The 12194-nt window shown below is 36.6% G+C and overlaps 1 pseudogene; it reads left to right on the top strand.

Moving 5' to 3' along the window:
• The first annotated feature begins 2246 nt into the window (after nt 1–2246).
• LOC101029305 (putative RRN3-like protein RRN3P2) lies at nt 2247–3076 on the top strand (annotated as a pseudogene).
• The last annotated feature ends 9118 nt before the right edge of the window (nt 3077–12194 follow it).

Here is a 12194-nt window from a genome sequence, read left to right as displayed (position 1 = left end):
AAATGACAGACAGAGAATTCTAAACTTCCCTTAGAGGAACTTATGAATAGAACCAATGTTAAGAGAAATGGGCCAATAGGCCACTTACACATGCGGATTTTCTACCTTTGAATTATCCCAATCTTAGAAACTTAGACAAGCATTGTGTTATAAGCAGATAAATACTCAGAGCATAATACTTAATAACTTACTTCCAAAATTTGGTGGATTTCTTTGCAAATATTTATGAATATACAATATCACTCCATGCCTGGACCTAATATTCAATATGAGAACGCTGAGTGCCTGCTTGCATTGCTGATCAAATCCTTTGCGTTCTCGTGTCCACCATGTGGTGTAGCTATAAAGATGGATAGCAGCAGAAAAACTAGCAGGCCCCTGTGCAGTGAGTCACATGGGAATGACAGACGGCATGACAAATAGACAAAGCAATCAATCAGTCAACATTCATATGCCATGCCACTACTAGGGTCCCCGCTAGGAATCAAAGAAATAGATGACATTGATCTTGCTTAAAAAGATCAATTTGGAGGTCCAACATTTATTCCAATATTTTCAAATATTTATTTCAGTGTTCCAAAATTTAAATATTTATTAAATAATTAAAATTTTAAGAGCAAATGACATTAAAGGAAGTTAAATATCAGTGTTATGTGGAATCATCAGGGCTAAAAAGGCTTGAAAAATATCTTTTTTTTTTTTTTGGTAAGACTTTGCAGCAGGATTTAAGACAGAAGTTTCAGAAACAAGTATGAAAGGTACTGTAAGAAGTGGGAACAAATGTAACAAAGACAGTGAAAAATGACTGAATGTGGTATATTATGGAAATAGGGAAATAGTGAGATTTTGCTTAAGAGAAACCTTCATCAAAACACAGCCTGAAGTACCAGAAGACCATCTGCTCAGCAATAGCAAATGTAGAGATTCACTTAGCATAAGCAAAGAAGCAACAATTCAAGGGAAAAAAACAAAAGGTATGTAAAATTAAAAGAGCTGGCTAGGTGTGGTGGCTCATGCCTGCAAACCCAGCACTTTGGGAGGCTAAGGTAAAAAAATATTGCTTGAGCTCAGGAGTTTGGCACCAGAATTGGCAACATAGGGAGACTCTGTCTCTGCAAAAAATAAAAATAAAAAACAGCCAGACACAGTGACACATACTTGTGATCCCAGCTACTTGGTGAGAGGCTGAGGTGGGAGGATTGTTTGAGTCTCAGAGGCTGAGGCTGCAGTGAGGCTTGATGGAACCAGTGCATTCCAGCCTCGACAACAAAATGAGTCTCTGTCTCCAAAAAATACGTGAATAAAGTTAAAAGAGCTTTAAAATCCTGTTTCTTACTGATAGTCTGTTGACATTTTGCACACAATAGGTGTCCAAATTATACTACAGAATTATTGTCTGGGCAGAATAAAATACATCGCTTTAAGAGTCAAATCAAGACATGTTTCCACCCGAATATGTTTTGACTTTGGAGATTTAGAAAGATCAATTTCTATCAGTGGTAGAGGGCTATACTCTGAATATCAAGTTTAAGATCCATCATTTGCTTGAGCTACATTATAGTAGTTTAATTTTTAAAACAACACAGTTGAAATAGTTTTTGGAGCTAGATAATAGATTGTAATACAGACTAGAAGGAATTGCAGTACATTTCTTCAGGGCACAAAGCAGGTGCAGTTATGTCTCTGCATGTGCATCTGATGCTTATGTATTTTAACTGTAAATTGTTTCTTTTAAGAGAGAATATTATATTGAATATTGATGCAAAGGCATTATATGTTTGTGTTTTATTTTCCTGAGATATAAAACTCATTCTCCACCAATAATGAGACTTCGATGAAATATTCCAAAGTGTTTGTAACAAATCTGGCATTTAAGGAAGCAGATTTATATAAGCTATAGCTGAGATTTTTTTTCTGTATCTGTTTCTGGTTTCTTCATAATATTTTATGCAGGCTTATTATGATTTTATCTATAGGTGCATTTAAGTATGTTTTGAATAATGGGAGGAAAATTAAAACTTGAAATTTATCAAAAAACTTAAAAGTGAGTTACCACAACAAAGAGTTCTTAAATAACAAATTTTAGAAGTCGGATAAAATTCTTCCTAAGTGCTTTCATTATATAAAGCAAATAGCTGAACCATGTCAGGTTGTAACATAGTAATCAAGAGAAAGGGATTCCAGGCTGAGTTGCAGCTTTCACTTTAAGCCCCGTGGAGGTCAGGCTGCTTCTCACATGGTTGCTGATGGAAGCTGTAGCTTCAGCTTTTGTGGTTAAGAAGCTGGGTATGTCATGGACCAATATTTCAGATACACTTGCATTCAAGAATGATTTTTCCAGTTCTTCCCCAAGAAAAACTGTTCATCTTGATGGAAACATGACAGAAGTCTTGCAAAAGTACAAAAAGGGTGAAACAAATTATTTTGAGGTGTTGAAGAGCCAGTTGTGAGATTCAGACATAAAGGATGACCAGTTCTTGAACTGGCTGCTAGAATTTCGCTCTTCTATCCTGTACTTGGCAAAAAACTTTCAGCAGCTCCCCAGTATTATATTGAGATTGCCTTGATTGAACAGAATTCAAACAGTGGTGAAAAGAGTATCTGGCTTCTCTGGGTAATTTGTATCAACAGACTGTCTTCCTTAGCCCATGGCTCATCATAATTGCTTCTCATTTGGGGTACCCTCCCTGAATGATCATTAAGAAGAGCCATGTAAACATTTCAGATTCTGATGATGGAGATGATTATCTTCCTGCAAAATTTTGACACGTTATAGAAACTTGCAAATAATAGCAAGATGTGTCCCTCTGGCACAGTGGTTTTTTTTTTTTTTTTTTTTTTTTTTTTTTTTTTTTTTTTTTTTTTTTTGGCCATACTGGTTCAATCAGAGAGAACACTGAAATATTACATTCACAACATACTAAGGATTAGTATGTATTTTCCAACCTTGAGAAATGAAATTCTGGAGCTTGTTATTAAAAATATACTCAAGTTGGATGTCAATGCATCCTGGCAGGATATTGAAAATGTTGAGGAAACAGCTCAAACTTGTGATGTGATGGGTCCCATGGAATGATTGTTTAATGTGAACGAAGATGAAGAGACCGTTTCGAAGGCTGACCCCAAATGGCTGGGTCAGATGGTACACCCTGTAGCTGAATGCCTGGACATTCTGCTGTCTTTGCTTTTGCAGAACGTGATGTCTGCTATGTACAATTGATGGTAAGGTTGATAACAACAAAACAAATGATTTATAATATATCACAAACTGATAAAACATATTTGACAAACTCCTGTTGCTCGTGCCTGCCTACTGTCATGTACAGTTTTTCATGTTTTACTTCCATAGCCTAAAATTGGGACTCTCAGGAGCGTTTTTGGAACATCGCTGGGAAAAAAAAATGCAGGATTCAAATAATCCTGCCATCATCAGGTGAGCTGCTGGAAATAATATTGGAAGCTCTTTGGTAAGTGTTAAATTCATTCCTCTCATTACAACTATAAACTCATGTCTAGGTCTTTTGGTTAACTGGCCACACAAATACCTTAAAAACAAGGATCAGAAAACAAAGGCTTTTGGTGATGATGCTCTCCATCGATCATTTCATTCAGCCTTCCAAGTTATGTTCGGCACCTTTGTTTTTAGACACAAGCAGCTTTTAAGTGGAAACCTGAAAGAAGGTTTGAGATGTCTTCAATGCCTAAATTTTTAAGGGATACTGCCTAATCAGCTAAATCCTCCGAAGATTTGCCTGCCCTCAACAGTTACCTTATTCGCTGCTATCACAGGTAAAAAAACAGCTAGTCTGCTCCACTAACAGTGAGAGGAACAACGGCCGGAAATACAACTGATGGGAACTCGGTGTGAATGTGCACCAACCCATTGGACGCCTTCTTCCACTTTAATCCTTGTGTCCTTAAGCGGTCAAAGAAAATCATTGATTCTATTTATCAGATATGAGAAGACATAAGTGCTGAAGAACCTCAGGAATTTAAGAAACCTATGAAACAGGAGATGGCAGAAGATGAAGATTATCTTGTGAAAGGTGAAGTGCCACAAAATGATACTACGATTGGGAGTATGCTGAGCCACTTTGATGTAATGCACATTTCCCAAGTCCTTCAAGTAGTGTGGGCTCCACACGTGTGTTATACCTGGCAGATCACCTTCTCATCTCGGGGATTTGTGATTGAGATGCAGCGTTCTTTCCCATCACTTATCTCGCTCTTCAGCACCTGTTCATGTGGGCACCACCTCGAACTAGAATGAGCACCTGACTCGGATATCATACTTTCGAGTTAGACTTGAGTGTCTGAACAGACGTTTTTTTTTTTTTTGTTTTTTTTTTTTTTCTTTTTTGTTCCCCTTAGCGACAAAATTAGAAGACTGAATGTCATGTGCAATATTTTACAGTGGGGCTGATGATAAATGTCGAAGACTTTGCTTGTTTGTTTAAGAAGGACTTTGCTTATGCCTTATAGCTTTTTTGACCTAATTATTGTGTAATTTCTAGTATAGACGGAAGCCTATTTTGACAGACTGTCTTTTTAACGTAGAATTTGTCAGAGCCATAGTCATGAAACTTTGCTTTTAGTGGAGAATCTTCTAGGGGAAATCCTGTATTTAAAGACTCTGAATACAATGTGTTATTTTTGCTACACTGTTTACCTTCTGCTGTAGTTATGTGTTGGAATATTCCTGTAGGGTGAGGAGAAAATGGAAACCGGGGAAACATCCAGACCCGGTCTGGGACAAAAGGGCTTCGGGCCGGCACTGATCTCTAGGTACCCCAGAAACCGATGAAAGCCAGCAGAAATTACAAAGACAGAATCGGGCCGGGTGCGGTGGCTCACGCCTGTAATCCCAGCACTTTGGGAGGCCGAGGCGGGTGGATCACGAGGTCGAGAAATCGAGACCATCCTGGTCAACGTGGTGAAACCCCGTCTCTACTAAAAATACAAAAAATTAGCTGGGCATGGTGGCATGTGCCTGTAATCCCAGCTACTCAGGAGGCTGAGGCAGGAGAATTGCCTGAACCCAGGAGGCAGAGGTTGCAGTGAGCCGAGATCGCGCCATTGCACTCCAGCCTGGGTAACAATAGCGAAACTCCGTCTCAAAAAAAAAAAAAAAAGAAAAAGAAAAACAGAATCAGGCAAATAATATACTTTCATGGTGAGAAAATGAGTTAAAAAAAAAATGGATATCCAAGTAAATGTGATTTACATTGACAGAAAGACTTGAGCTTACATTAAACAAATGACATCGTATTTTCCCCTTTGACTTTCAAGTGCCCCATTAGAACTAGAAATGGTCTTTGGTAGTAGTTAGGTAGAGTGTTTTTTTGACCTGTTATCAGTTGGTTATTTTGAAAATTTCTTTGTTCAAAGAGGAAAAAAATTAGGGCCGGGTGGTGTGGCTCTTGACTGTAATCCCAACACTTTGGGAGGCTGAGGAAGGAAGATTGCCTGAGTTCAAAAGTTTGAGACCAGCCTGGCCAAAATAGCAAAATCTCGTGTCTACAAAAAGCACACAACAATTGGCTGGGCATGCAGCTTTAGTCCTAGCTACTCTGGAGGCTGAGGCAGGAGGATGATGTGAGCCCAGGAGGTGGAAGCTGCAGTGAGCTGTGTTTGCACCCCTGCAATCCAGGCTGGACAACACAGTGAGACCCCATCTCTTAAAAAAAATATATAGGTTATTCGGTGGAATGGTTTTGCTAGTAATAATAAGCCAAACTTAACACTGCAGTCTTTGTCCAATGGCTATGCCTATCATGGATTCAGGTTGGTGAAATCCCTTTCTATGAACCTCTTTTTCTATTTTCATAACTAAGCACTGGGAGAGAGGGCAAGTCTAAGACAACCTGGCTTTATAACAAATTTGCCCAGGCACTGCCAGAGTCATTTTGAAGTTCGAGTATATTTTTGCTTTGTTTCTTTTGTTGTTGTTGTGGTTGAGACCTTATGCATTTATTATGCATACTTTTTTGTTTACTTTGGAAATGGCCGTCTTCAAGCATATTTATTTTTCTGCCACTTCTATTTATTTAAAGGCAAGCAATATTTTCTTGATCACACATATTTTGTATTGAACCACTTCCTCTTTCCTAAGGCTTTGTATGCTACTGCATAATTACACTGGTGGCAATGTAGAGTTTGAATTTTAATCTATAAATTTTTTTTTGGAAAACAGAAATTGCCATTGATTCAAGGTCTGGATATTGGTGATTTGATTATGGTGACTTGGTGGAAAGTCATTTGAGAACCTTATGGTTCTCTTTTTTAACTGCTGACACAAAGGGGATATTTGTATATTGGATAAAATGAGTAAATGAAATTGTATTTATAGAAGTTTAAAAATTACAGTAGGGGTAATCTTTGTGGGTTGGAAGACAGTTTTAATGCAGAAGGATCTATTTACCAATAAGTCTGTTTAGTTTCAAAAGAATTTGAGGTAAAAAATTCATTGTGAAAATAAAGCAATGATATGATTAATCTAGAACTTTCATTCTTATGCCAATAAAGGGAGGTACCCCAATTTTAAAAAGACTTTTCACGTTAAAAAAGAGAGAGAGAGAGAGAGAGAGAGAGAGAAGGGAGAGAGAAACTGACTGTAATTCAGGACTCTATACCCAGCCCTGAATCATTCATTTGCCAGGGAAAATAAAGCTATCTATTGATATGCAAATAATCAAAACCATGCTATTCTACACTCATTAGGGGAGATACGGAACAAATTAAAACCATACAACAAACAACTAGAACAGATTGCTCAAGTATCATTACAGATGACTTTAAATGAGAGAGCCTCCAAGCAAGAAAAGGACATTTTATGAGCTCCATTCAGGGGGAAAAAGATTGGGGATGCCAGAAGTCAAATAATAAATACAGTAATTATGATATTTGGTCAGCCTACATGCTTTATTGAAGCACAACCAAAGTCCTAGTCTTTACTAATTCTCTATCCAATTGTGCTCAGCCTGAAGCTATATCTATGTAGTTTTATTTTAGTGTCTACATTTTTGTGAACAAGATTTCAATTGATTTTTCTTTTATATTCATATTTTATTGTTTCGATCTTCCTGTTTTTTACTTCTTAAATAATCTAAAACACACTTATTCCTTGGATCATAATTTGATGGGGAAGAAATTTATCATCTGAGTGCTTAATCATTGTGTATGTCTTTCTTAGTGTTATGCTACTTAATATAATTTGGGATTTTACTTCTCAGACTCAAGAAAGAATTTCATATGATTATTAATATTCTCTCTGTCCTCACACTCTAATTGCCTTACTCAAATCATGCCCACTCACTCAACTCTTTCTTTTTCCAAAGTGACAGTCACAGCTCCAGTAGCCCAACTTGTCAGAGACACTTCTGTCTCCTACAGGAGCCAAATTTGTATGTTTTTTTCTTTTCACCCAGGTCCAGAGCCCTTTAGGCCCATAACTTCAGCCCGACAAACTGCTTTGCTGTTTTTCTACTTCTTATTCACAGAAATATGTCTCCTTTTAAGTACAGCTATGATTATTTTGCTGTACTTTTATCATATTATCATATTATCTATTATTATTTTCATAATATTGTTTTATCATAGTATTTATTATTGTTGTTTCGAGGAGTATATTGTGTGGAAGTCTTCCCTCTTCCTGTCTCTTTCCCTCTATCTCTCTCCCAAACACATACACACCAAACACATACACACATATATGTTATTTTCTTCTCTCTCTCACACACACCAAACACATACACACGTATATGTTATTTTCTTTCCTTTGATCTATTCCTAACTCAGTTCCCTCTTAGAATAAGAATTGATTATTTCCTTCATAATCTAGATTCTTCCCAAACCACTGTTCATGCCATTATTTATATCCAGAGGACTTTTGAATAATATATAGTATATGCATGTATGTTTTATCCTCAAAAATTGCATTATATACTACATAGCATGAAAATGTCATGATTGTGGTTTTTGCTGAATATTTTACTTTTGCTATCGCTGTCGATATAGATAGATATTATTCTTTCTATTGTTATATACTATTCCCTTACATGGATATCACATACTGTGTCTCTTCATTTTTCTTAGGTTTGACAACATTTCTAATCCTTGCTATGGAAAGCATGCTTATATGGACAATAGCCCACATTTCTCTCTGTAAGTGAAGAAGTGTTTCTGTGGGATCCAGTACAGATAAGGCTGATTTCCAGCTGGATGGGAAGAGCGCTATCTGTATCTCTGGAGATGCCTAAAAGTCTGGTTTTTTTACCCTTTTACCAAGGAAAGGGCAGTGGAATTCATGATATTCTGTTCAGGGTTTGAAACTTTCCTAGGTACCCAAAGTTTAGCTTCCTTTAACTCTGTCACCCAGGCTGGAGTGCAGTGGCAGAATCTCAGCTCCCTGCAACCTTGACCTCTCAGGCTCAAGCAGTCTTTCCACCTCAGTCTCCCGAGTAGCTGAGACTACAGCCATGCAGCCCAATACTGGGCTAATTTTTGTATTTTTTGTAGAGATGGGGTTTTGCACTGTTGCCAGGCTGCTCTTCAACTCTTGGACTCAAGCAATCTGCCTGTCTTGGTCTCCCAGAGTGTTGGCATTCCAGAAATGCGCCACTATACCCAGCCCAAAGTTAGCTTCTTTATTGATGACTTTGTCTTAACCCATTGGATAAGACTTTGTCTTAACCCATTGGATAAAGTATTGAGAGCATTTGAGGGGAGCTCTTCCAAAGACAAAATTCCTAGCACAGATCCTAGAAATTTGAGTCAGAGACTCAGCTCAGTCTTAAAGCTCAAAGATAGGACTCCGAAGAGCTCACGCTATAGGTATCTCCTGGATTTCCAATGCTTGCTTGCATTCTTTAGATAATAGGTTGGTGCAAAAGCCTTAAAAGCCTCAAGGAGGTCTGGTGAGTCACTTCAAATAACTAATGTGGGGAAAACAGTACAGACACATACCCAGGAGTGAAACTGTGAGAACACTGGGTTTGTTTCTAGCTCATGTCAATAAACTACATAAAGCTATTCATAACGGCTTTACTAGGATGGAGTCCACAGTGGACTTCCTACTTTTTCACAGTCTTTCCAGCTGTAAATATGATCTAAATTTTTAATTTTTAACAACATGATTAGTATACAAAAATATTTCAGCATGGCTTTAACATGCATTTCTCTGATCTCTAAAGTGTCCATCTCTTTAAAAATGTATTGGCTATTCAGGTTTTCCCTCTTGGAAATTGCTTAATTCCTTGGAAATTTTTCCGTTGTGTTTCTGTCTTTCTCCCTGAGGAACTTCTTAAATATTCCAGATATAAATATTTTTCTAATCTGTTACTTTCCTGTTAACTGGGCCTATTATATCTCTACTTCAGTTTCCTTATTTGTAATGTAGAAATAATAATACCTATAACTCTTTTTTTTTTGCCTATAAGGTTAAATGAGATAATGCATATAAAACACTAATACAACATCTAACACATAGTTAGGGTTTAATATTTACCACGAATTTATTAAACATCTTTCACATTGAATTGACTTTTTTTTGTACCTAGATATGTGTATAAATTTAGGAAATTTATTTTAATCTAGATTTAAACTAAGTGTTTTTTCAGTAGCATATTTAATCCCAGACCAAAATTTCAGACTAGACATATAAAGTTTAGCATGTAGACTACTGTGATAGATGAAGATGTGCTGAAAAGTAAGGAGCGTTACTCTGTTCTTGAACTCACATTCGCTGAGCACTCCTGCCTGTCTGGGAAAGCGATCCTACCCTTAAATCTGACCTCCCTTTCTGCATCAGGCACCTGAACTGCTGATGATGGAGGGGTTCACAAAAGTGTCCATCAAATCTGTATCTTTATATTTTCAAAACTGTGACACTTACATCATTATTACTCTTGCCCTTCCTGCTTGGTGTATTACCCAGGTTGTCAAAATATTTTTAAAAAGACATGAAACACAAAATCTATATTGTATCTGATTTCCTTTCCTGAAGAAAAACAAACCTAGAAGGGAAAAGAAAAAAAAATGCTGCTAATGTCATGATAGAGAGTAAAATCATTCATAAACTGATGAGTCAAGATGTGTTTTCTAAAATTCATATTATAGATATTAGCAAATCCAGATATGAAAGACAATGGGGCAAATGGAATGTTCTTAAATGTGCATAGATTTTTTCTGAGTAGAAAGTTTTTCTTTCAGTTGCTAAACAAATTCTCTAAACATTAAAAAGATTTCAGATGTTATCAGGAAATAATCATTTATTTAATATAATCAGTCAAGTAAATTGCTATTTAGTAAATTCCCACTCCAATGTCCATTCTTAGCTCTGTTAATTCATACTCTATTCTTAGTTGGTGTCTTTACTAGCAAGGTGTCCTGGTGAGCATTTTACATTCACTTATGCAAATCAGATTAGTCAAAGATGCGCACTGCCCCAAGATTGTGTACATTCAGCCAAGGTTGAGAGACAGCATTCCATTCCTTAGTGTTTGTGCCTGGAGTATTCTGGAGTATTCTGCTGCAGAAATGAAAGACCACATCTAGGTACAGAGGAAAAGAGTGAAGTGTGAGCTTTTATTAGCAATGTCTGCCATAAGCAAATGAGAAGGAATAGGTTCACATGTAAACACTGGAAACCTCTCTGACTTCTCCAAGCAGAGCAGTTATTACCTCTTGCTGTTCCATGAGGATGTAATTTCAGAATATTTTGAAGGGCTCAATTCTAATCATGTTCTCTGGACATCTAACAGACTAAATATAAATTTAAAATAATTACTTTATTTGGAAGATTTCAGATCAGCTATGGGCTTTTACTACTTTAATCAATAAATTTAATTAATTTGTCAGGTAGATTACCAGATATAACAGATTTAGAAATTGAACATATGCTAGGGTTTTCCAAGTGTATTCATAATTGTTTTGTAAACCATATGTCAATAGGCTCAAGTCTCACAAATATAAAGGAAAGTGTTTCTTTTATTGTTTTGTACTTTAATTGTGCTGTAATCAAGATATCGAGCACAAGAAGAAGGAGTAATAGACACAATAGGGATATCTCACATATCATGAGTTGGACTCATTTAATAAACAAAGACTTGAAATCAACAGTTAAGCTAAGAGACAGAGTTGCAAAGAATAACCTTGTCATATGATCTTTAGCTGAAAAGGTAGTAAACACAGTCTTTTTTGTGGACATGCAGTGGAAAGAATTAGTTCTAACTGCGGGTTTCTCCTACGATCACAGAAGCAACTTTATTTTTGAGAGAGTAGGCTGTTGGGTGTGACAATGAGGAAAGAAGTGCGGATAAAGCATTTCCTCTTTGTAAAGCTTCTCCAGCCAGAGTTTAATAATCTCAAGGGGCATTCTTATTAATGTGATAACTGTTTTTATTTCTTTTTTTTATTTTTGAGATAGGCTCTTGCTGTGTCGCTCAGGCTGGAGTGCAGTGGTGCAATCTTGGCTCACTGCAACCCTGCCTCCTGGGTTCGAGTGATTTTGTGCCTCAGACTCCTGAGTAGCTAGGGTTACAAGCACACACCACCACACTCAGCTAATTTTTGTATTTTTAGTGAAGTCAGGGTTTTGCCATGTTGTCCAGGACAGTCTCAAACTCCTGGTTTTAAGTGATCTGCCCACCTTGGCCTCCCAGAGTACCGAGATTACTGGAATGAGTCATTGCACCCAGCCTAATGTGATGGCTTCTTTAAAAAAAGCATTTGTTTTTTCTGGTGGATTTTTTTTTTTAATTTTAATTGAAATTGCATGTCTCTGCCACGTTTTACTTGTAAAATATTGTTGGTGAAAATTAGACTAAAATGAATTTACTGACCAATGACTAAAAATCATGATCATATTTCAACATACTTTTCTATTTGAAAACTGAAAGTAAGTACTTGCATATTAAAGGATTTTAAACTTAACCTGTAAAAAATAATACATATTGTTTGTGTAGAATAACTTTCTCTTTTATCTACTTAATTTATGCCTACTCATGCTAAGAGCCCAAGCTTTACTCATGCTAGATCTAGAGAGTAAACTGATACTCAGACATATGGCTCAACATTGTTTTTTGTTTTTTAGTTTTATTGTGTTTTTAAGTTTTCTATTCCATTGTCATAATGCTTTTATTTTTGCTGTCAATTTTAATTTGTGATATTTTAATACATTTAATTTATTAACATAA

Source organism: Saimiri boliviensis, chromosome 5 (genome assembly GCF_048565385.1).
Source record: "Saimiri boliviensis isolate mSaiBol1 chromosome 5, mSaiBol1.pri, whole genome shotgun sequence".
Lineage (NCBI taxonomy): Eukaryota > Metazoa > Chordata > Mammalia > Primates > Cebidae > Saimiri > Saimiri boliviensis.
Note: the sequence above shows the minus strand (reverse complement) of the source record. Positions and strands in the feature narration are given on the sequence as shown.